At 42.2% G+C, this 24,988-nt stretch overlaps 1 pseudogene; it reads left to right on the top strand.

Annotated features, from left to right (window-relative positions):
- Positions 1-8,215: 8,215 nt before the first annotated feature.
- On the top strand, positions 8,216-23,561 carry LOC140848602 (uncharacterized; annotated as a pseudogene).
- The last annotated feature ends 1,427 nt before the right edge of the window (positions 23,562-24,988 follow it).

Genomic DNA, 24,988 nt, shown 5'->3' on the forward strand with positions numbered 1-24,988 from the left:
AGAGGCCTGATTGTTATGCGACGTCATAAAGATAAGACTGGTTGTTTGGTGACCTCAAAAGACAGGCCTGGTGGTTAGTTGACTTTTGACAGAGAAGGTAAGTTGTTACATTCTCTGTGACAGTGAAGACTGGTTGGTTGCTGACCTCACAAAGAGAAGCCTGGTTGTCAGGTGATCTCTAATATGGAGAACCCTGGTAGTTATGTGATCCTTAACGAGGCAAAGCCTGGCAGGTTACCTCTGACAGAGAAGACTGATTGTTAGGGGACATCTGGTTATCTCTGACAGAGGAGCATGGTTGTTCGGTCACTTGAATTAGGAGAGACTGACTGTTAGGTGTCCTGTGACCAGTGGACGGCTTGTCATTGGATGACTTCTCACAGAGAAGTCTTGTTAGGTGATGTCTGACAGAGCTATTACAGAGAAACCTGATTTTTACGTGACCTCTGAACGAGAAGTCTGTCTGTTGGGAGATCCAATATGCAGAAACCTGTTTGTTATGTGCTATTACAGAAGCCTGGTTATCTGGTTATCTCTGAGAGAAGCATGGTTTTTATGTCACCGCTTAAAGGGAAGACTGATTGGTAGGTGACCTGTTATCAGTGGAAGACTTGTCATTAGATGGCCTCTGACAGAGAAGTTTTGTTAAGTGATGTGTGATTGAGAGACCTGTTTGTTACGGAGCTCGTACAGAGAATCCTGAATGTTACGTGACCTCAAAAAGAGAAGACTGGTTTTTGGGTGATCTAATAAAGAGATGCCTTTTTGTTAGGCGAGCTGTGAGAGAAGCCTGGTAATCAGGTTCTCTCTGACAGAGAAGCGTGGTTGTTTGGTCACCTCTTAAAGGGAAGACTGATTGTAACGTGATCTGTAGTAAGTGGCAGCCTTGTTGTTAGATGGCGTCTGACAGAGAGTCCTGATGTTTGGTGATGTCTGAGAGAGAAACCAGTTTGTAATATGAGCACTTACACAGAAGCTTGGCTGTTAAGTGATTTCTGACAGAGAAGTATGTTTTTAAGGTGAAATCTGTGGGAGAAGCCTGGTTGTCAGTCAACCTCTGAGAGAGAAGGCTGGTTGTTAAGGCAGCTGTAAAATAGAAGCTAGATTATTATGTTGTCTCTGTCATAGAGGCCCGGCTGGTAGGTGAACTCATAAAGAGAACACAGTTTGTTGGGTAACCTAAGAAGGAGATGCCTGGTTGTTAAGTGACCTGTGAAAGAGAATTCTACCTAAACGTCTTCTGAGAGACAATACTTGTTGTTAGGTGACCTCCTAATGAGAAAACCGGTTGTTAAGTGATCTATAAAAAGGAGAAGCGCGTTATAATGGGAGCTCTTACAGAGACGCTTGGATGTAATGTGACCCCATAAAGAGAAGCCTGGTTGTTGGGTGACCTCGTAAGAAGAAGCCTGTTTGTTACAAGAGCTCTGACAGAGAAGCCTGGTTGTTAGGTGATTTTTGAAAGAGAAGCCTGATTGTTAGGTGACTTCTGATGATGAAGCTTGGTGGTTATGTACTCTGTGACAGTGAAGAGTGGTTGGCAGGTGACCTCATGAAGAGAAGCCTGGTTCTTTGCTGATCTCTAGTGAGACTTACAGTGAAGCGTGTTTATAGAGAGGCCTTGTTGTTATGTGACCCCATAAATAGAAGACTGGTTGTGGGGTGATCTCATAAGGAGAAGTCTGTTAGGCATGCTCTTACAGAAGCCTGGTTATCAGGTGATCTGTGACCGAGAAGAACGTTTGTTAGGTCACCTGTTAAATTCAGCACTGATTGTTAGGTGTTGTGCCATCAGTGGAAGGCTTGTTGTCAGACGATCTCTGACAGAGAAGTCTTGTTATGTCATTTCTGACAGAGAATCCTGTTTGTTACATAGCTCTTACAGAGAGGCCTGATTGTTATGTGACATCATAAAGTGAAGACTGGTTGTTTGCTGACCTCAAAAGACAAGCCTGGTGGTTAGTTGACTTCTGACAGAGAAGGTAAGTTGTTACATTCTCTGTGACAGTGAAGACTGGTTGGGTGCTGACCTCACAAAGAGAAGCCTGGTTGTCAGGTGATCTCTAATATGGAGAACCCTGGTAGTTATGTGATCCTTAACGAGTCAAAGCCTGGCAGGATACCTCTGACAGAGAAGACTGATTGTTAGGGGACATCTGGTTATCTCTGACAGAGGAGCATGGTTGTTCGGTCACTTGAATTAGGAGAGACTGACTGTTAGGTGTCCTGTGATCAGTGGACGACTTGTCGTTGGATGACTTCTCAGAGAGAAGTCTTGTTAGGTGATGTCTGACAGACCTCTTACAGAGAAACCTGATTTTTACGTGACCTCTGAACGAGAAGCCTGTCTGTTGGGTGATCCAATATGCAGAAACCTGTTTGTTATGTGCTATTACAGAAGCCTGGTTATCTGGTTATCTCTGAAAGAAGCATGGTTTTTATGTCACCGCTTAAAGGGAAGACTGATTGGTAGGTGATCTGTCATCAGTGGAGACTTATCATTAGATGGCCTCTGACAGAGAAGTTTTGTAAAGTGATGTGTGATTGAGAGACATGTTTGTTACGGAGCTCGTTCAGAGAATCCTGAATGTTACGTGACCTCAAAAAGAGAAGACTGGTTTTTGGGTGATCTAATAAAGAGATGCCTGTTTGTTAGGCGAGCTGTGAGAGAAGCCTGGTTATCAGGTTCTCTCTGACAGAGAAGCATGGTTGTTTGGTCACCTCTTAAAGGGAAGACTGATTGTAACGTGATCTGTAGTAAGTGGCAGCCTTGTTGTTAGATGGCGTCTGACAGAGAGTCCTGATGTTTGGTGATGTCTGAGAGAGAAACCAGTTTGTAATATGAGCACTTACACAGAAGCTTGGCTGTTAAGTGATTTCTGACAGAGAAGTATGTTTTTAAGGTGAAATCTGTGGGAGAAGCCTGGTTGTCAGTCAACCTCTGAGAGAGAAGGCTGGTTGTTAAGGCAGCTGTAAAATAGAAGCTAGATTATTATGTTGTCTCTGTCATAGAGGCCCGGTTGGTAGGTGAACTCATAAACAGAACACAGTTTGTTGGGTAACCTAAGAAGGAGATGCCTGGTTGTTAAGTGACCTGTGAAAGAGAATTCTACCTAAACGTCTTCTGACAGAGAATACTTGTTGTTAGGTGACCTCCTAATGAGAAAACCGGTTGTTAAGTGATCTCTAAAAAGGAGAAGTGCGTTATTATGGGAGCTCTTACAGAGACGCTTGGATGTAATGTGACCTCATAAATAGAAGCCTGGTTGTTGGGTGACCTCGTAAGAAGAAGCCTGTTTGTTACAAGAGCTCTGACAGAGAACCCTGGTTGTTAGGTGATTTTTGAAAGAGAAGCCTGGTTGTTAGGTGACTTCTGATGATGAAGCTTGGTGGTTATGTACTCTGTGACAGTGAAGAGTGGTTGGCAGGTGACCTCATGAAGAGAAGCCTGGTTCTTTGCTGATCTCTAGTGAGACTTACAGTGAAGCATGTTTATAGAGAGGCCTTGTTTTTACGTGACCTCATAAATAGAAGACTGCTTGTGGGGTGATCTCATAAGGAGAAATCTGTTAGGCATGCTCTTACAGAAGCCTGGTTATCAGGTGATCTGTGACCGAGAAGAACGTTTGTTAGGTCACCTCTTAAATTCAGCACTGATTGTTAGGTGTTGTGCCATCAGTGGAAGGCTTGTTGTCAGACGATCTCTGACAGAGAAGTCTTGTTATGTCATGTCTGACAGAGAATCCTGTTTGTTACATAGCTCTTACAGAGAGGCCTGATTGTTATGCGACGTCATAAAGAGAAGACTGGTTGTTTGGTGACCTCAAAAGACAAGCCTGGTGGTTAGTTGACTTCTGACAGAGAGGTAAGTTGTTACATTCTCTGTGACAGTGAAGACTGGTTGGTTGCTGACCTCACAAAGTGAAGCCTGGTTGTCAGGTGATCTCTAATATGGAAAACCCTGGTAGTTATGTGATCCTTAACGAGGCAAAGCCTGGCAGGTTACCTCTGACAGAGAAGACTGATTGTTAGGGATCCACCTGGTTATCTCTGACAGAGGAGCATGGTTGTTCAGTCACTTGAATTAGGAGAGACTGACTGTTAGGTGTCCTGTGATCCGTGGACGGCTTGTCGTTGGATGACTTCTCAGAGAGAAGTCTTGTTAGGTGATGTCTGACAGAGCTCTTACAGAGAAACCTGATTTTTACGTGACCTCTGAACGAGAAGCCTGTCTGTTGGGTGATCCAATATGCAGAAACCTGTTTGTTATGTGCTATTACAGAAGCCTGGTTATCTGGTTATCTCTGAGAGAAGCATGGTTTTTATGTAACCGCTTAAAGGGAAGACTGATTGGTAGGTGACCTGTCATCAGTGGAAGACTTATCATTAGATGGCCTCTGACAGAGAAGTTTTGTTAAGTGATGTGTGATTGAGAGACATGTTTGTTACGGAGCTCGTTCAGAGAATCCTGAATGTTACGTGACCTCAAAAAGAGAAGACTGGTTTTTGGGTGATCTAATAAAGAGATGCCTGTTTGTTAGGCGAGCTGTGAGAGAAGCCTGGTTATCAGGTTCTCTCTGACAGAGAAGCATGGTTGTTTGGTCACCTCTTAAAGGGAAGACTGATTGTAACGTGATCTGTAGTAAGTGGCAGCCTTGTTGTTAGATGGCGTCTGACAGAGAGTCCTGATGTTTGGTGATGTCTGAGAGAGAAACCAGTTTGTAATATGAGCACTTACACAGAAGCTTGGCTGTTAAGTGATTTCTGACAGAGAAGTATGTTTTAAAGGTGAAATCTGTGGGAGAAGCCTGGTTGTCAGTCAACCTCTGAGAGAGAAGGCTGGTTGTTAAGGCAGCTGTAAAATATAACCTTGATTATTATGTTGTCTCTGTCATAGAGGCATGGTTGGTAGGTGAACTCATAAAGAGAACACAGTTTGTTGGGTAACCTAATAAGGAGATGCCTGGTTGTTAAGTGACCTGTGAAAGAGAATTCTACCTAAACGTCTTCTAACAGACAATACTTGTTGTTAGGTGACCTCCTAATGAGAAAACCGGTTGTTAAGTGATCTCTAAAAAGGAGAAGCGCGTTATCATGGGAGCTCTTACAGAGACGCTTGGATGTAATATGACCTCATAAAGAGAAGCCTGGTTGTTGGGTGACCTTGTAAGAAGAAGCCTGTTTGTTACAAGAGCTCTGACAGAGAAGCCTGGTTTTTAGGTGATTTTTGAAAGAGAAGCCTGGTTGTTAGGTGACTTCTGATGATGAAGCTTGGTGGTTATGTACTCTGTGACAGTGAAGAGTGGTTGGCAGGTGACCTCATGAAGAGAAGCCTGGTTCTTTGCTGATCTCTAGTGAGACTTACAGTGAAGCGTGTTTATAGAGAGGCCTTGTTGTTATGTGACCTCATAAATAGAAGACTGGTTGTGGGGTGATCTCATAAGGAGAAGTCGGTTAGGCATGCTCTTACAGAAGCCTGGTTATCAGGTGATCTGTGACCGAGAAGAACGTTTGTTAGGTCACCTCTTAAATTCAGCACTGATTGTTAGGTGTTGTGCCATCAGTGGAAGGCTTGTTGTCAGACGATCTCTGACAGAGAAGTCTTGTTATGTCATGTCTGACAGAGAATCCTGTTTGTTACATAGCTCTTACAGAGAGGCCTGATTGTTATGTGACGTCATAAAGAGAAGACTGGTTGTTTGGTGACCTCAAAAGACAAGCCTGGTGGTTAGTTGACTTCTGACAGAGTAGGTAAGTTGTTACATTCTCTGTGACAGTGAAGACTGGTTGGTTGCTGACCTCACAAAGAGAAGCCTGGTTGTCAGGTGATCTCTAATATGGAGAACCCTGGTAGTTATGTGATCCTTAACGAGGCAAAGCCTGGCAGGATACCTCTGACAGAGAAGACTGATTGTTAGGGGACATCTGGTTATCTCTGACAGAGGAGCATGGTTGTTCGGTCACATGAATTAGGAGAGACTGACTGTTAGGTGTCCTGTGATCAGTGGACGGCTTGTCGTTGGATGATTTCTCAGAGAGAATTCTTGTTAGGTGATGTCTGACAGATCTCTTACAGAGAAACCTGATTTTTACGTGACCTCTGAACGAGAAGCCTGTCTGTTGGGTGATCCAATATGCAGAAACCTGTTTGTTATGTGCTATTACAGAAGCCTGGTTATCTGGTTATCTCTGAGAGAAGCATGGTTTTTATGTCACCGCTTAAAGGGAAGACTGATTGGTAGGTGATCTGTCATCAGTGGAAGACTTATCATTAGATGGCCTCTGACAGAGAAGTTTTGTTAAGTGATGTGTGATTGAGAGACCTGTTTGTTACCGAGCTCGTACAGAGAATCCTGAATGTTACGTGACCTCAAAAAGAGAAGACTGGTTTTTGGGTGATCTAATAAAGAGATGCCTGTTTGTTAGGTGAGCTGTGAGAGAAGCCTGGTTATCAGGTTCTCTCTGACAGAGAAGCATGGTTGTTTGGTCACCTCTTAAAGGGAAGACTGATTGTAACGTGATCTGTAGTAAGTGGCCGCCTTGTTGTTAGATGGCGTCTGACAGAGAGTCCTGATGTTTGGTGATGTCTGAGAGAGAAACCAGTTTGTAATATGAGCACTTACACAGAAGCTTGGCTGTTAAGTGATTTCTGACAGAGAAGTATGTTTTTAAGGTGAAATCTGTGGGAGAAGCCTGGTTGTCAGTTAACCTCTGAGAGAGAAGGCTGGTTGTTAAGGCAGCTGTAGAATATAACCTAGATTATTATCTTGTCTCTGTCATAGAGGCCCGGTTGGTAGGTGAACTCATAAAGAGAACAGTTTGTTGGGTAACCTAAGAAGGAGATGCCTGGTTGTTAAGTGACCTGTGAAAGAGAATTCTACCTAAACGTCTTCTGACAGAGAATACTTGTTGTTAGGGGACCTCCTAATGAGAAAACCGGTTGTTAAGTGATCTCTAAAAAGGAGAAGCGCGTTATTATGGGAGCTCTTACAGACACGCTTGGATGTAAGGTGACCTCATAAAGAGAAGCCTGGTTGTTCGGTGACCTCTTAAGAAGAAGCATGTTTGTTACAAGAGCTCTGACAGAGAAGCCTTGTTGTTAGGTGATTTTTGAAAGAGAAGCCTGGTTGTTAGGTGACTTCTGATGATGAAGCTTGGTGGTTATGTACTCTGTGACAGTGAAGAGTGGTTGGCAGGTGACCTCATGAAGAGAAGCCTGGTTCTTTGCTGATCTCTAGTGAGACTTACAGTGAAGCGTGTTTTTAGAGAGGCCTTGTTGTTATGTGACCTCATAAATAGAAGACTGGTTGTGGGGTGATCTCATAAGGAGAAGTCTGTTAGGCATACTCTTACATAAGCCTGGTTATCTGGTGATCTGTGAGAGAGTAGAACGTTTGTTAGGTCACCTCTTAAATTCAGCACTGATTGTTACGTGTTGTGCCATCAGTGGAAGGCTTGTTGTCAGACGATCTCTGACAGAGAAGTGTTGTTATGTCATGTCTGACAGAGAATCTTGTTTGTTACATAGCTCTTACAGAGAGGCCTGATTGTTATGCGACGTCATAAAGAGAAGACTGGTTGTTTGGTGACCTCAAAAGACAAGCCTGGTGGTTAGTTGACTTCTGACAGAGAAGGTAAGTTGTTACATTCTCTGTGACAGTGAAGACTGGTTGGTTGCTGACCTCACAAAGGGAAGCCTGGTTGTCAGGTGATCTCTAATATGGAGAACCCTGGTAGTTATGTGATCCTTAATGAGGCAAAGCCTGGCAGGTTACCTCTGACAGAGAAGACTGATTGTTAGGGGACATCTGGTTATCTCTGACAGAGGAGCATGGTTGTTCGGTCACTTGAATTAGGAGAGACTGACTGTTAGGTGTCCTGTGATCAGTGGACGGCTTGTCGTTGGATGACTTCTCAGAGAGAAGTCTTGTTAGGTGATGTCTGAGAGAGCTCTTACAGAGAAACCTGATTTTTACGTGACCTCTGAACGAGAAGCCTGTCTGTTGGGTGATCCAATATGCAGAAACCTGTTTGTTATGTGCTATTACAGAAGCCTGGTTATCTGGTTATCTCTGAGAGAAGCATGGTTTTTATGTCACCGCTTAAAGGGAAGACTGATTGGTAGGTGATCTGTCATCAGTGGAAGACTTATCATTAGATGGCCTCTGACAGAGAAGTTTTGTTAAGTGATGTGTGATTGAGAGACCTGTTTGTTATGGAGCACGTACAGAGAATCCTGAATGTTACGTGACCTCAAAAAGAGAAGACTGGTTTTTGGGTGATCTAATAAAGAGATGCCTGTTTGTTAGGCGAGCTGTGAGGAAGCCTGGTTATCAGGTTCTCTCTGACAGAGAACCATGGTTGTTTGGTCACCTCTTAAAGGGAAGACTGATTGTAACGTGATCTGTAGTAAGTGGCAGCCTTGTTGTTAGATGGCGTCTGACAGAGAGTCCTGATGTTTGGTGATGTCTGAGAGAGAAACCAGTTTGTAATATGAGCACTTACACAGAAGCTTGGCTGTTAAGTGATTTCTCACAGAGAAGTATGTTTTTAAGGTGAAATCTGTGGGAAAAGCCTGGTTGTCAGTTAACCTCTGAGAGAGAAGTCTGGTTGTTAAGGCAGCTGTAAAATATAACCTAGATTATTATGTTGTCTCTGTCATAGAGGCCTGGTTGGTAGGTGAACTCATAAAGAGAACACAGTTTGTCGGGTAACCTAATAAGGAGATGCCTGGTTGTTAAGTGACCTGTGAAAGAGAGTTCTACCTAAACGTCTTCTGACAGAGAATACTTGTTGTTAGGTGACCTCCTAATGAGAAAACCGGTTGTTAAGAGGTCTCTAAAAAGGAGAAGCGCGTTATTATGGGAGCTCTTACAGAGACGCTTGGATGTAATGTGTCCTCATAAAGAGAAGCCTGGTTGTTGGGTGACCTCGTAAGAAGAAGCCTGTTTGTTACAAGAGCTCTGACAGAGAAGCCTGGTTGTTAGGTGATTTTTGAAAGAGAAGCATGGTTGTTAGGTGACTTCTGATGATGAAGCTTGGTGGTTATGTACTCTGTGACAGTGATGAGTGGTTGGCAGGTGACCTCATGAAGAGAAGCCTGGTTCTTTGCTGATCTCTAGGGAGACTTACAGTGAAGCGTGTTTATAGAGAGGCCTTGTTGTTATGTGACCTCATAAATAGAAGACTGGTTGTGGAGTGATCTCATAAGGAGATGTCTGTTAGGCATGCTCTTACAGAAGCCTGGTTATGAGGTGATCTGTGACCGAGAAGAACGTTTGTTAGGTCACCTGTTAAATTCAGCACTGATTGTTAGGTGTTGTGCCATCAGTGGAAGGCTTGTTGTCAGACGATCTCTGACAGAGAAGTCTTGTTATGTCATGTCTGACAGAGAATCCTGTTTGTTACATAGCTCTTAAATAGAGGCCTGATTGTTATGCGACGTCATAAAGAGAAGACTGGTTGTTTGGTGACCTCAAAAGACAAGACTGGTGTTTAGTTGACTTCTGACAGAGAAGGTAAGTTGTTACATTCTCTGTGACAGTGAAGACTGGTTGGTTGCTGACCTCACAAAGAGAAGCCTGGTTGTCAGGTGATCTCTAATATGGAGAACCCTGGTAGTTATGTGATCCTTAACGAGGCAAAGCCTGGCAGGTTACCTCTGACAGAGAAGACTGATTGTTAGGGGACATCTGGTTATCTCTGACAGAGGAGCATGGTTGTTCGGTCACTTGAATTAGGAGAGACTGACTGTTAGGTGTCCTGTGATCATTGGACGGCTTGTCGTTGGATGACTTCTCAGAGAGAAGTCTTGTTAGGTGATGTCTGACAGAGCTCTTACAGAGAAACCTGATTTTTACGTGACCTCTGAACGAGAAGCCTGTCTGTTGGGTGATCCAATATGCAGAAACCTGTTTGTTATGTGCTATTACAGAAGCCTGGTTATCTGGTTATCTCTGAGAGAAGCATGGTTTTTATGTCACCGCTTAAAGGGAAGACTGATTGGTAGGTGATCTGTCATCAGTGGAAGACTTATCATTAGATGGCCTCTGACAGAGAAGTTTTGTTAAGTGATGTGTGATTGAGAGACCTGTTTGATACGGAGCTCGTTCAGAGAATCCTGAATGTTACGTGACCTCAAAAAGAGAAGACTGGTTTTTGGGTGATCTAATAAAGAGATGCCTGTTTGTTAGGCGAGCTGTGAGAGAAGCCTGGTTATCAGGTTCTCTCTGACAGAGAAGCATGGTTGTTTGGTCACCTCTTAAAGGGAAGACTGATTGTAACGTGATCTGTAGTAAGTGGCAGCCTTGTTGTTAGATGGCGTCTGACAGAGAGTCCTGATGTTTGGTGATGTCTGAGAGAGAAACCAGTTTGTAATATGAGCACTTACACAGAAGCTTGGCTGTTAAGTGATTTCTGACAGAGAAGTATGTTTTCAAGTTGAAATCTGTGGGAGAAGCCTGGTTGTCAGTCAACCTCTGAGAGAGAAGGCTGGTTGTTAAGGCAGCTGTAAAATATAACCTTGATTATTATGTTGTCTCTGTCATAGAGGCATGGTTGGTAGGTGAACTCATAAAGAGAACACAGTTTGTTGGGTAACCTAATAAGGAGATGCCTTGTTGTTAAGTGACCTGTGAAAGAGAATTCTACCTAAACGTCTTCTAACAGACAATACTTGTTGTTAGGTGACCTCCTAATGAGAAAACCGGTTGTTAAGTGGTCTCTAAAAAGGAGAAGCGCGATATTATGGGAGCTCTTACAGAGACGCTTGGATGTAATGTGACCTCATAAAGAGAAGCCTGGTTGTTGGGTGACCTCGTAAGAAGAAGCCTGTTTGTTACAAGAGCTCTGACAGAGAAGCCTGGTTGTTAGGTGATTTTTGAAAGAGAAGCCTGGTTGTTAGGTGACTTCTGATGATGAAGCTTGGTGGCTTTGTACTCTGTGACAGTGAAGAGTGGTTTTCAGGTGACCTCATGAAGAGAAGCCTGGTTCTTTGCTGATCTCTAGTGAGACTTACAGTGAAGCGTGTTTATAGAGAGGCCTTGTTGTTATGTGACCTCATAAATACAAGACTGGTTGTGGGGTGATCTCATAAAGAGAAGTCTCTTAGGCATGGTCTTACAGAAGCCTGGTTATCTGGTGATCTGTGAGAGAGTAGAACGTTTATTAGGTCACCAGTTAAATTCAGTACTGATTGTTATGTGTTCTGCCATCAGTGGAAGCCTTGTTGTCAGACAATCTCTGACAGAGAAGTCTTGTTATGTCATGTCTGACAGAGAATCCTGTTTGTTACATAGCTCTTTCAGAGAGGCCTGATTGTTATGCGACGTCATAAAGAGAAGACTGGTTGTTAAGACAGCTCATAAAATGAAGTTTGATTATTAGTTTCTTTCTGTTAGAGAAGACTGGTTGGTAGGTGAACTCATAAAGAGAACACTGTTGGGTGATTTAATAAGTTGAAGCCTGGTTGTTATGTGACTTCTGAAAATGAAGTCTACATACCGGCCTTCTGATAGTGAAGCCTGGTTTGTAGGTGACCTCATAAAGAGAAGACTTGTTGTTAAGTGATCTCTAATAAGGAGAAGGCTGTTGATTACGTGAGCTCTTACCTTGAAGAGTGATTGTTATGTGACCTCATAAAGAGAAGACTGGTCGTTTGGTGATCTTATAAGGAGAAGCCTGCTTGTTTGATGAGCTCTTACAGAGATGCCTGTTTGTTAGGTGTCCTCTGATAGAGAAGCCTGGTTGTTAGGTGACTTCTAATGGAGAAGCTTGATTGTTATTTAATCTCTGAAACTGGAGACTCGTTGTTAGGTGACCTCATATAGAGAAGCCTGATTTTTTGGTGATCTCTAATAAGGAGGAGCTGGATTATTAGATTTTCTCTGGCAGAGAAACCTAGTTGTCAGGTGACCACTAATAAGGAGACACCTGTTTGTGATGTGATTTGTAATGAAGATAAGCCTTGTAGGTGACCTCTGAGAGAGAAGCCTGATTTTTAGGTGACAACTGTGAGAGAAGCCTGATTATCAGGTTATCTCTGACAGAGAAGCATGGTTGTTTGGTTACCTCTTATAAGGAAGACAGACTGTTACGTGATCTGTAATCTGCAGAATTCTTGTTGTTAGATCACCTCTGACAGAGAATCTTCTTGTTATGTGATGTCTGACAGTTAAACCAGTTTGTTACATGACCACTGCCACCGAAGTTTGGTTGTTGGGTAATCTCTTACAAAGAAGCATGTTTTTTTCAAATTTTATTTTGGTATCTTTAATCTTCAATTACACAAAGGACATTATGTTTACTAGGCTCCCCCCGTTCACCAATTCCCCCCCTACATCCCTGTTCATAGTCACTGTCCATCAACATAGTAAGATGCTGTAGAATCACTACTTGTCTTCTCTGTGCTGCACAGTCCTTCCCGTGCCCACCCCCACACTATACATGCTAATCATAATGCCCCTGTCTTTTTTTCCCACCCTTATCCCTCCCTTCCCACCCATCCTCCCCAGTCCCTTTCCCTTTGGTAACTATTAGTCCTCTCGGGTTCTGTGCTTCTGCTACTATTTTGTTCCTTCAGTTTTCTTTTGTTCTTATACCCCCCATATGAGTGAAATCACTTGGTACTTGTCTTTCTCCGCCTGGCTTATTTCACTGAGCATAATACCCTCTAGCTCCTTCCATGTTGTTGCGAATGGTAGGATTTGTTTTTTTCTTATGGCTGAGTAATATTCCATTGTGTATATGTACCACATCTTCTTTATCCATTCATCTACTGATGGACATTTAGGTTGCTTCCTTATCTTGGCTATTGTAAATAGTGTGGCACTAAACATAGGGGTGCATCTGTCTTTTTCAAACTGTAGTGCTGCATTCTTGAGGTAAATTTCTAGAAGTGGAATTCCTAGGTCAAATGATATTTCTATTTTGAACATTTTGAGGAACCTCTATACTGCTTTCCACAATGGTTGAACTAATTTACATTCCCACCAGCAGTGTAGGAGGGTTCCCCTTTCTCCACAACCTTGCCAACATTTGTTGTTGTTTGTCTTTTGGATGGTAGCCATCCTTACTGGTGTGAGCCACAACCATATCTCATTGTGGTTTTAATTTGCATTTCTCTGATGACTAGCAATGTGGAGCATCTTTTCATGTGTCTGTTGGCCATCTGAATTTCTTCTTTAGAGAACTGTCCATTCAGCTCCTCTGCCCATTTTTTAATTGGATTACTTGCTTTTTGTTTGTTGAGGTGTGTCAGCTCTTTATATATTTTGGATGTCAACCCTTTATCAGATCTGCCATTTACGAATATATTCTCCCATATTGTAGGATACCTTTTTCTTTATTGATGGTGTCCTTTGCTGTACAGAAGCTTGTGAGCTTGATTTAGTCCCATTTGTTCATTTTTGTGTTTGTTTCCCTTGCCCAGGGAGATATGTTCAAGAAGAGGTCACTCATGTTTATGTCTAAGAGATTTTTGTCTATGTTTTTTTCTTAGAGTTTTATGGTTTCATGACTTACATTCAAGCCTTTGATCCACTTCGAATTTAGATTTGTATATGGGGTTAGACAATGGTCCAGTTTCATTACCTTACATGTAGCTGTCCAGTTTGCCAGCACCATCTGTTGAAGAGACTGTCATTTCACCATTGTATGTCCATGGCTCCTTTATCAAATATTAATTGGCCATATATTTTTGTGTTAATGTCTGGAGTCTCTAATATTTTCCACTGGTCTGTGGCTCTGTTCTTGTGCCAGTACTAAATTGTCTTGATTACTGTGGCTTTGTAGTAGAGATTAAAGTTGGGGAGCAAGATTCTCCTCACTTTATTCTTCCTTCTCAGGATTGTGTTGGCTATTCGGTGTCTTTGATGGTTCCTTTTGAATTTTTGAACTATTTGTTCCAGTTCATTGAAGAATGCTGTTGGTAGTTTGATAGGGATTGCGTCAAATCTGTATATTCCTTTGGGCAGGATGGCCATTTTGACGATATTAATTCTTCCGAGCCATGAGTGTGGGATGAGTTTCCATTTGTTAGTGACCTCTTTAATTTCTCTTAAGACAGTCTTATAGTTTTCAGGGTATAGGTCTTTCACTTCCTTGGTTAGGTTTATTCCTAGGTATTTTTTTAATGCTATTGTGAATGGAATTGTCTTTCTGATTTCTCATTCTATTAGTTTTATTGTTAGTGTATAGGAAAGCCACAGATTTCTGTGTGTTAATTTTGTATCCTGCAACTTTGCTGAATTCTGATATTAGCTCTAGTAATTTCGGAGTGGAGTCTTTAGGGTTTTTTTATGTACAATATCATGTCATCTGCAGATAGTGACAGTTTAACTTCTTTACCAATCTGGATTCCTTGTATTTCTTTGTTTTGTCTAATTGCTGTGGCTAGGACCTCCAGTACTATGTTAAATAACAGTGGGGAGAGTGGGCAGTCCTGTCTTGTTCCCGATGGCAGAGGAAAAGCTTTCAGCTTCTCGCTGTTCAGTATAATGTTGGCTGTGGGTTTATCATATATGGCCTTTATTATGTTGAGGTACTCGCCCTCTATACCCATTTTGTTGAGAGTTTTTATCATGAATGGATGTTGAATTTTGTCGAATGCTTTTTCAACATCTACGGAGATGATCACATGGCTTTTGCCTTTCTTTTTGTTGATGTGATGGATGATGTTGATGGATTTTCGAATGTTGTTCCATCCTTGTATCCCTGGGATGAATCCCACTTGATCATGGTGTATGATCTTTTTGATATATTTTTGAATTCGGTTTGCTAATATTTTGTTGAGTATTTTTGGATCTACGTTCATCAGGGATATTGGTCTGTAGTTTTCTTTTTTGGTGGGGTCTTTGCCTGGTTTTGGTATTAGGGTGATGTTGGCTTCATAGAATGAGTTTGAGAGTATTCCCTCCTCTTCTACTTTTTGGAAAACTTTAAGGAGAACGAGTATTATGTCTTCCCTGTAGGTCTGATAAAATTCTGAGGTGATTCCATCTGGCCCGGGGGTTTTGTTCTTTGGTAGTTTTTTGATTACCGCTTCAATTTCATTGCTGGTAATTGGTCTGTTTAGATTTTCTGTTTCTTTCTGGGTCAGTTTTGGGAGGTTGTATTTTTCTAGGAAGCTGTCCATTTCTCCTAGGTTTCCCAGCTTGTTACCATATAGCTTTTCATAGTACTCTCTAATAATCCTTTGTATTTCTGTGGTGTCCGTTGTGATTTTTCCTCTCTCGTTTCTGATTCTGTTGATGTATGTTGACTCTCTTTTCCTCTTAATAAATATGGCTAGAGGCTTATGTATTTTGCTTATTTTCTCAAAGAACCCGCTCATGCTTTCATTGATTTTTGCTATTATTTTATTCTTCTCAATTTTATTTACTTTTTCTCTGATCTTTATTATGTGCCTCCTTCTGCTGACCTTAGGCCTCATTTGTTCTTCTTTTTCCAATTTTGATAATTGTGACATTAGACCGTTTATTTGGGATTGTTCTTCTTTAAATACGCCTGGTTTTCTATATACTTTCCTGTTAAGACTGCTTTCACTGCATCCCACAGTAGTTGGGGCTTTGTGTTGTTGTTGTTTGTTTTCATATATTTCTGGATCTCCATTTTAATTTGGTCATTGATCTATTGATTATTTAGGAGCATGTTGTTAAGCCTCCATGTGTTTGTGAGCCTTTTTGCTTTCTTTGCACAATTTATTTCTAGTTTTATGCCTTTGTGGTCTGAAAAGTTGGTTGGTAGGATTTCAATCTTTTGGAATTTACTGAGGCTCATTTTGTGGCCTAGTATGTGGTCTGTTCTGGAGAATGTTCCATGTGCACTTGAGAAGAATGTGTATCCTGTTGCTTTTGGATGTAGAGTTCTGCAGATGTCTATTAGGTCCATCTGTTCTAGTGTGTTGTTCAGTGCCTCTGTGTCCTTACTTATGTTCTGTCTGGTGGATCTGTCCTGTGGAGTAAGTGGTGAGTTGACGTCTCCCAAAATGAATGCATTGAATTCTATTTCCTCCTTTAATTCTGTTAGTATTGTATTTGTTTCACATATGTTGGTACTCCTGTATTGGGTGCATATATATTTATAATGGTTATATCCTCTTGTTGGACTGAGCCCTTTATCATTATGTAATGCCCTTCTCTATCTTTTGTTACTTTCTTTATTTTGAAGTCTGTTTTGTCTGATACTAGTATTGCAACACCTTCTTTTTTCTCTCTGTAGTTTGCACTGAATATCTTTTTCCAACCCTTGACTTTAAGTCTGTGCATTTCTTTGGGTTTGAGGTGAGTCTCTTGTTAGTAGCATATTAATGGGTCTTGCTTTTTTATCCATTCTATTACTCTGTGTCTTTTGATTGAGGCATTCAGTTCATTTACATTTAGGGTGATTATTGAATGGTATGTACTTATTGCCATTGCTGGCTTTAAGTTTGTGGTTACCAAAGGTTCAGGGTTAGCTTCTTTACTATCTTACTGTCTAACTTATCTCACTTATTGTGCTGTTATAAACATGGTCTGATGATTCTTTATTTCTCTCCCTTGTTATTCCTCCTCCTCCCTTCTTCATATGTTGGGTGTTTTGTTCTGTGCTCTTTTTAGGAGTGCTCCAATCTAGAGCAGCCCGTATAAGATGCCCTGTAGAGGTGGTTTGTGGGAGGCAAATTCCCTCAACTTTTGCTTGTCTGGGATTTGTTTAATCCCTCCTTCATATTTAAATGATAATTGTGCTGGATTCTTGGTTCGAGGCCCTTCTGTTTCATTGCATTAATTATATCATGCCATTCTCTTCTGGCCTGTAAGGTTTCTGTTGAGAAGTCTGATGACAGCCTGATGGGTTTTCCTTTGTAGGTGACCTTTTTTTTCTCTCTGGCTGCCTTTAATACTTGTCCTTGTCTTTGATCTTTGCCATTTTAATTATTATTTGCCTTGGTGTTTCCCTCCTTGGATCCCTTGTCATTGGAGTTCTGTGTACCTCTGTGGTCTGAGAGGCCATTTCCTCCCCTAGTTTGGGGAAGTTTTCAGCAATTATTTCCTCAAAGATACTTTGTATCCCCTTTTCTCTCTCTTTTTCTTCTGGTACCCCTATAATGCGTATATTGTTCCATTTGATTGGTCACACGGTTCTCTTAAAATTCTTTCATTCCTTGAGATCCTTTTATCTCTCTGTATCAGCTTCTCTGCATTCCTGTTCTATGTTTTCTAGTCCATTAATGGTCTCTTGCATCTCGTCCATTCTGCTTTGAAGTCCTTCCAGAGATTGTTTTATTTCTGTATTCTCCCTCCTTAGTTCTTACATATATCTCTGCAAGTCCATCAGCATGTTTAAGACTTTTGTTTTGAATTATTTTTCAGGAAGATTGGTTAAATCTATCTCCCCAGGTTCCTTCTCAGGGGAAGATGTGGAAGATGTCAAAGCTGTCTGGGTTAGTCTTGTCTGGATCAAATTTTTTTGCCTTTTCACATTGATAGGTGTAGTGGTATGTCATTGACTCATCTGACAGCTGGTAGAGTCAAGACTCTTTCCACCTGCTCCTGGCCTTTCTTTACTAGGACAACTGCAACCCCTAGTGGCTTGTGTTGGGCAATTGTGTGTAGATTGGGTCTCTGTATATTGCCCGGCCAGTATGGAGGAAGCTCCCATGCGGTGGGCATGGCCAGCTTCAGGCTGCTGCCCTGCTATGGCAGGGCCCTGGAGGGGTAATGCACAGGGGACTGTTTGGCTGTTTACCTCCATGAGGGGTCCCAGAGCTGTTGCCCAGGGTGTTAGTGCGCCCAGAGTTCTGTGGAATTTCCAGCTGCTGGACTGTGACCCGCAATACTTCTGTCCAGGCGTGGGGTCCCTTTCCCTTTAAGACTTTCAAAAAGCACTCGCTTTTCTTTGTCCCAGGGGTGCCAGCCTCTCACAGGTCTTACTGTCCTGCTTCCCTAGTTTCCAGCACCCAAAGCATGCACTGTGTGTCTGCGCTCTGGTGCGGATGGCTGGCGCTGGGTGTTTAGCAGTCCTGGGCTCCCTCTCCCTCCCCGCTCCGACTACTCTCCTCCCACCGGGACCTGGGGTAAGGGGCCTTGGTTCCCAAAAGGCTGCAGCTTTTATCTTACCACTTTCGCCAGGTGCTGGGTTCTCATACGTGTGGATGTAGTTTGGCTGTTGTCCTGTGTCTTGTGGTCTCTCTTTTAGGGATAGTTGTATTTGTTGTATTTTCAAAAACATATATGTTCTTGGGAGGAGATTCCCACTGTCCTACTCATGCTGCCATCTTGGCTCCACCTGTGTCGTCCATTCTTAAATACATACAATTTAAAGAAATCCAGAAAGGGTAAGAAATACCAATGTAGTTTTCCCCTTGGCCGCTTCCCTTGAACCCCTCCCATGATCTTGCAGATCTCTGCTGGCTGGGATCCAAGGTGCATCCCTTCCCTCCCAGCTTTCCTGTCGGTGGGGAAGGCAGAGTTCAAGGCCCTCCACTGGAGTCACCGTGTTGTATCTTTTCTAGGTGCAGTGGAGGCACCTGGATTCCACTCAGAAAGAGCAATACTGGGATCTCATGCTGGAGACATATGGGAAAATGGTCTCAGGAGGTGAGGGAGTATGCCAGCTTTGTGGAAGGAGATGGAAAAGATGGTTAGACATTTTCTGTGCACTTTTGGAAATAGCTGTTTTGCTTAAAATTCCCTGGATGAAGGGAGTTCTCAGAGAAAGGGCTGGGAACTGGAGATAGTCAGGTTATCCCTGCAGCTTCCTGGCCCTGAAAGTGTTCTGTGCCCATGAGCTGCCATCAGTGCATGACACAAGCTAACTCCTGTACCCCATTTGGTAGGCAATGGTGTCATCATTTCACAGGCAATGAAGTGCATGTCAGGTGAGGTCCCTTGCTCTCTGTTACATGGCTTTTGAGTGTTGAGTCACAGTGGCACTCAGTGTGGCAGGGTCTTCAGTCTGCATTCTTTTCTACTGAACCACACTGTCTGAACCCACCCTTCTTGGGGTCCCAAGCCTTGGACGAGTGTGCCTGGTGGGCTGCAGGCCCTCCTGGTCACCCACCTAGACTTCTTTTGATGGCTTTCATGAGTACTGGTGTCTGAGAAGCCCCGCACATCCTTGTAGATGAGTTTCCTTAAGTGGTATCCAGAGCCTTCAGTTTCCATCTCATGCCCAGGGTGTGCCTTTGAAAGACACAGCTTGGTGCCTAGTCCTCCCTGTTCATCTGTGCCCACATGTTATCTCTGTGTCAGGCATTTCCAGTTCTAAGCCTGATCTGACTAATTTAACAGAGTATGGGAATAAACTGTCAGGATTGCACTTTCATGTCAGTGAGAAGATTCTGAGGCCCACCTACATAGGTGAGTGAGCTCTCACTGGGCCCAAACTGTCTCTGGCATCCTGTCATTAAATCGGAGATGGCAGAGAGGTATTAGGACTTGATTTATATCACCCTGGTTAACACTCTATGATCTGGTTAGTCACATGTGAATACCAAGTTTGGGTCTCCTCATCTCTGTCTGTAGGTCTATTGACACACATACTTTATCATGGAAGAAGGACCACACATTGGATCTGCTGCTGTCAGTCTTGTCTGCTGTGATGTGACAGTTTCTTTGTCAGAGAGAGTAAAGATCAGAACAGATCGAGCCTAAATATACGAATAGAACCCATTACAGAAACAGATGTGTCACAGATATTGTTGCCCTTCTGAACTCATGTTTGTCTTTTCGTATTTTGGTTGTAATGAATAGTAATCAACCCACCGTCAACAAAGTAAGACAAAATAAACAGAAAAGCATGTTTTAGCTAATCTCCATGCACCTGACAGTTATTAAACAGCAACAATGACAGATTCTTCATATAAATCTTGTCCCTTAAGACTGGGGAAGAAGAAATCTGAACTTGTTCTGATGTAATGTAACAATCACCCCTTATACCCTTTTAAAACCACTGTCTTCTTCACTCTTTTTAAAACACTGCAGTTATGTGAAACCTAACTATCAAACACACACACACCCTGTTGCATATGCAAAAGTACCCAGGACCATGGAGGAATAAAAGGCTCAAGGATGAGAATTACATGACAAGCCATCTTTCTCCCCAGTGGGATCTAATTAGTTCTCTTCCTTTGCTAATATACTACAGAGAGAGCAAATATCAAATGATATATATGATTTCATTTTTAAGCGATATATTTACCATAATACTATTTCACAAGGATTCCTTTGGAGCAATATATTTAAAATTCATTTCACAACTAACTGGTGTGTTGTAAAATCATCTTATACATTGTAATCAGCGTTTTAAAAAGTGAAATGATAACATGGAATAGAAAATATCAGATTGCAAATAGAAAATACTAGATGTCAGGGTAGGAAGTATGTCAGTAAATTTTTGGCCCAACTATGTTGTATGCATTATGTTTCATCATAAATATATGTCCTGCTGTAGGTAGCAGACACTAAAGCTTGAAAATACTGCTCTAAAGATTGTGCAGTAGGATTTTTGTTTTATACACTATTTTTTAGAGCAGTTTCCGATTCACAGCAAAATTGAGTGAAAGGTAGAGAGATCTTCTTTGTTGTAGGTTTTTATTTGTGACCTATAGCTCATGTATTCCTACTCATTCTCCCTCCCCACCCCCTTTATCCCGCCTGCTGACTGGGCCCCATTAGACCTTACCTTGAAACAGACTGGAGAGTTTACAAAGCCAGCCTGCCTTGATAAGATAAAGAAATGCCATCATAGGTTCTTGAGAGAGAGGGTATGTGGGAAGAAGAGAGGCTGAGGAGCCAAGTGCAGGAGACTGGGAGGAAATATATGGAGGAGAGAATCCCTGTGGGAAGTTGGTGCAGGAGTCCAGCTGTGCAGGGACAAGCCCTGAGTTGCTATGGAAGTGAGCAGTAAGGTGGGAAAGGACTGGGCCAATCTGAAAGCTACAGCAGTTAGGCAGTCTCCAGATTGGGATGAGACCATGGGGGCAGAAGTCATGGAGAGACCGTATGTGTTGTTTTGTTTGATCTACCAGAGAAGAGCTCATACTTAAATCAGGCCAGCAGGGGCGTAAATCTCAAAAAGCTGCAAGAATAGTAATGGAGCTTTGAAAGAAGACTGCTTCATCAGTATGTGACTATTAAGAGTCTGTTGTTTTGAAAAGGAAAAATTACTAAAATAGTGGGATACTGATATATAAATATTATTATGTTTATTATGACATCTCCATGATGGACCATGACATTTTTAAGACTTCTTTAAAGACATGAGAAACTACCTTTGCCATTTAAGAGGAATATTCTGAAGTTTTGTGAACTAACAAGTTCAGGTCTAATTCTCTGGCAGATTCCTGGATCTGTAGCAAATAACTTGAAATACATGAATACAAGAAAGGATGGTAAATAGGATCTTTAGATATTCATAGAGTAATTCATAATAGTTGAAAATAAAAAGTACCACCAAAATAAAAATCTTTACTATTTGCACCATAAGTAGTAATAGCTGGAAACCTAAGTCATGATAACACAATTTTACCTGTTATGTGACTTAATGAAGCTGAAGTGAATGTTAGATTCAAGTATAGATCAAGGAACTCACTTTTCCACTAACACCTTAGTAAAATCAGTGCATTTCATGAATTTTTAGGTTACTTGTGAATGGCAGAATCCATGTGAAAATAATAAATACCACCATTTGCAATTTAAATGCTGAAAAGCCAGATACCAAACTTATATACAATATGATGTAAATTATGTTAGACTTGCATGCATATAGGTTAAATAAAGACTGGGGGGAAATGTATATTCAATGGATGTTACCTTTGGGTAGTATGATTGAGGTTGATTGGGTTTTATTTATGCTTTTCTCCAGATTGTTTTTAGAGATCATATTTATCCTTTATATATAATTAGACAAAAACCAGACATTTTTAAAAGTAATGCTTTGATACACTTTTTTTCCTAGGAAAAGAAATGTGTGCCACTTTCTTAAGGGCCTGAAGAAATGCATGCTGATTATTTATGGCTGTTAGGGAGGAGGGTGGGGCAACAAAATGCTCTGTGAGCCCTGCTCTGCTGTCAGGCATGCTTCACAGCCCAGAGCTGGATCGCTTAATCTGGACCAGCACACAGGTAGGGAGTGCCAGGCACTCAGGCTGGATCATATTTTTCTTCTTCACTCACCAGTGTCCTCTTCATAAAAAGAAATAATGTTTTATGATGGCTCTTTCCTTGACATATCAGGTAGAAGATAGGGCAATCCATTTATTGAACTATTTCAAACTCTCTATCTTCTTTCAGGAGAAACACAGGAATATCACAAAGAAACCTAAACTTGGGAAATTACAGGGACCAGGAACCTCCAGATGCCTCCTGTCAGGCCTCAGGAGGGACACCTTCTCAGGTCTCTTTGAGTGGCTTCTTCAGTGAGGATGAGCTGAGATGCTTTGGAGAAGGAGAGAAGCTCCCCGAGGTTCAGGAAAACCTTCAGGGTGAGGGCACAGGGGTCAGCTGTGTCCTCAGGAAAGGACTTCTGGGAAACAGCTGAATCAGCATTTGCCTCATCCTCATCTGGGAGAACTGTCTGTGCTGTGGCTTGAGGAGAAGAGAGAGACCTCCCCTAGAGGGCAGCTGAGAGCCCCCATGGCCCAGAAACTCCCCACCTGCAGGGAGTGTGGAAAAACCTTTTACAGGAATTCTCAGCTTGTTTTTCACCAAATAAGTCACACTGGAGAGATGTACTTTCAGTGCCCCACCTGCAGAAAAGCCTTCCTTAGGAGTTTAGACTTTGTGAAGCATCAAAGGATTCACATGGGGGAGAAACCTTGTAAATGTGATTACTGTGGGAAAGGCTTCGGTGATTTCTCAGGATTGCACCACCATGAGAAAATCCACACAGGAGAGAAGCCCTATAAATGTCCCATCTGTGAGAAAAGTTTTATTCAACGGTCCAACTTTAATAGACATCAGAGGGTTCACACTGGAGAGAAACCTTATAAGTGCACCTGCTGTGGGAAAAGCTTCAGCTGGAGCTCGAGCCTTGATAAGCATCAAAGATCTCACTTAGGAAAGAAGTCCTTTCAATAGCCAAGCTCTCACAGCCCTTTTCCATCTTCCAGTCCATTTAAAACCCTTAGCATCCTCCAGGGAGGCTGCATTTGTTAAAGTCTATCCCTGTTCTCTTTCTGGGGGATTGGAGAGGGGAGTACCTCTGCAGGTGTGGTTTTGGACTTGGAGGACATTCTAGCCTCTGGATTGGATTTCATACTGGTTTAATTTCTTGCTTCTGTATCAGGAGAACGATACTCATCATCTTTCTGAAAGTTCCTTCTTTTGCACCTCTTGGGGAAAAATGTGTCAGTTGGAGACCTCATTGTAGAGGTGCCATCTGGGAACAGTTAAAGTGGGAACAATTAGCCCCAGTTGCTACTCATGGGAAGAACTTCGGATAGGCCTCTGGAGAAGGACTTCTGTTGTGGGAAGCAGGGCATGGAGTACCAGTGAGCTCATGTGTTCTTTTTGTCATCCAGGTGCCAAACTAACTTCAGGTGTCCCTTGTTTTAAATAAACTTAGCATTACTCCCTAGCTCATTTGTGTCTGAAGTGTCCACTGTGTGTTGACTGTAACTCATATAGTGCATTTTCTCAGCAAAGACCCCAGATGGCAACTGAGCTCCTATATCATCCCATACAAACATATCAAGTTTATCAGTCAGCTCAACAATGATAGGAAAGTGCTCACATGGTCCCCCGGTGTGAGAGCCTGGCCAGCGCTGGGCATTGTCTCAGGTAAGTCTGTCCTGGGTGTCCTTTTCCTGAGCTCACTTCCCACTTGCCTCAGGCTGCCTCTCTATCCTGCCATCCCACTTAGGCTATCATTTTTGCCAAAAAACATACTGTGCTTTTAAAATTATCTTTATTTTCTCATTTTGTCTGAAGGTTTTAGGAAGAACTCACTAGTACGGATCTAATTTATAGTACTATCTAGAGGTTTGACACATATCTATCCTACTTGGTTTTGCTTCAAAAGATACACGCTCCAAAGTGTCCTGCTCTTGTGTGGTGAAACGTCACCTTCCTTCCTCCTCAGTCCTCGTCTTGCCTGCTCTTACATTACTGTTCTCGGTGAGGCTCAGGAAGCAGGATGCTCATGAGGAGGGCAGAGCTATCTGCCTGCAGACATTAAACTGTAGGCATGAAACTGCAAGTTGTTGGCAAACAGTGGGAAGTACTGGTTGGTGAGAGACAAAACTCCAGTTTGATTCAACGGTCCACCTTTAATAGACATCAGAGGGTTCACACTGGAGAGAAACCTTATAAGTGCACCTTATATGTGAATCCAGTTTGAATTCCTGGATTCCAGAGGAATTTTTTAACTCTTACGTCATGGAGATGAGGAATAAGGTCCCTCACAGGACAGAAAGCAGGAAAATCACGGAGGAATTGGCATTAGATTCTGTATTCTGCATAGCAGAGATTTGTAGGTAGGTGGGATGTTCTGTCTTGAAGAACAGTTCTCAAAGTGGTCCCTGGACCAAAAGCATTGGTAATTTGTTAGATTTATTGAATCACCAATTCTGACAATGGGGCCCAGCAATATTTTTGTTTTAACAAGCCCTCCAGCTTATTCTGATGCCTGTTCAAGTTTAAGGACTACTCTTTTGAATAACTCATTCCAGAAAAAGTTCAAGGATATGTGGTAATAATTGTAGAAGGAATAATGGGCCCTCCCAGACTTTTTACCAAACAAGCTTCCCTGGAGAGCTCTTTAAAACTCAGTGAAACTGTGGAATTCTTTGAGCTTCCAGTGCACATTTGTTCTACAGAGAAAAAGCTAGAAAACTTACAAGTTAAAAAGCTTTAGATGAAGGGTTAAGGGTTTCTCCTTGGGCTCCCCGTGAATGGTTCTGAAGGATGATAATGATCCAAGGGAACAACCTACCTCATTCACAGGTATTTTCTCGGCAAATAGTGTTAGATATGAATTTATTGAATGGAAGTGTGAGGTAATGAAGGAT

The sequence above is a fragment of the Manis javanica genome, chromosome 4 (genome assembly GCF_040802235.1).
Source record: "Manis javanica isolate MJ-LG chromosome 4, MJ_LKY, whole genome shotgun sequence".
Lineage (NCBI taxonomy): Eukaryota > Metazoa > Chordata > Mammalia > Pholidota > Manidae > Manis > Manis javanica.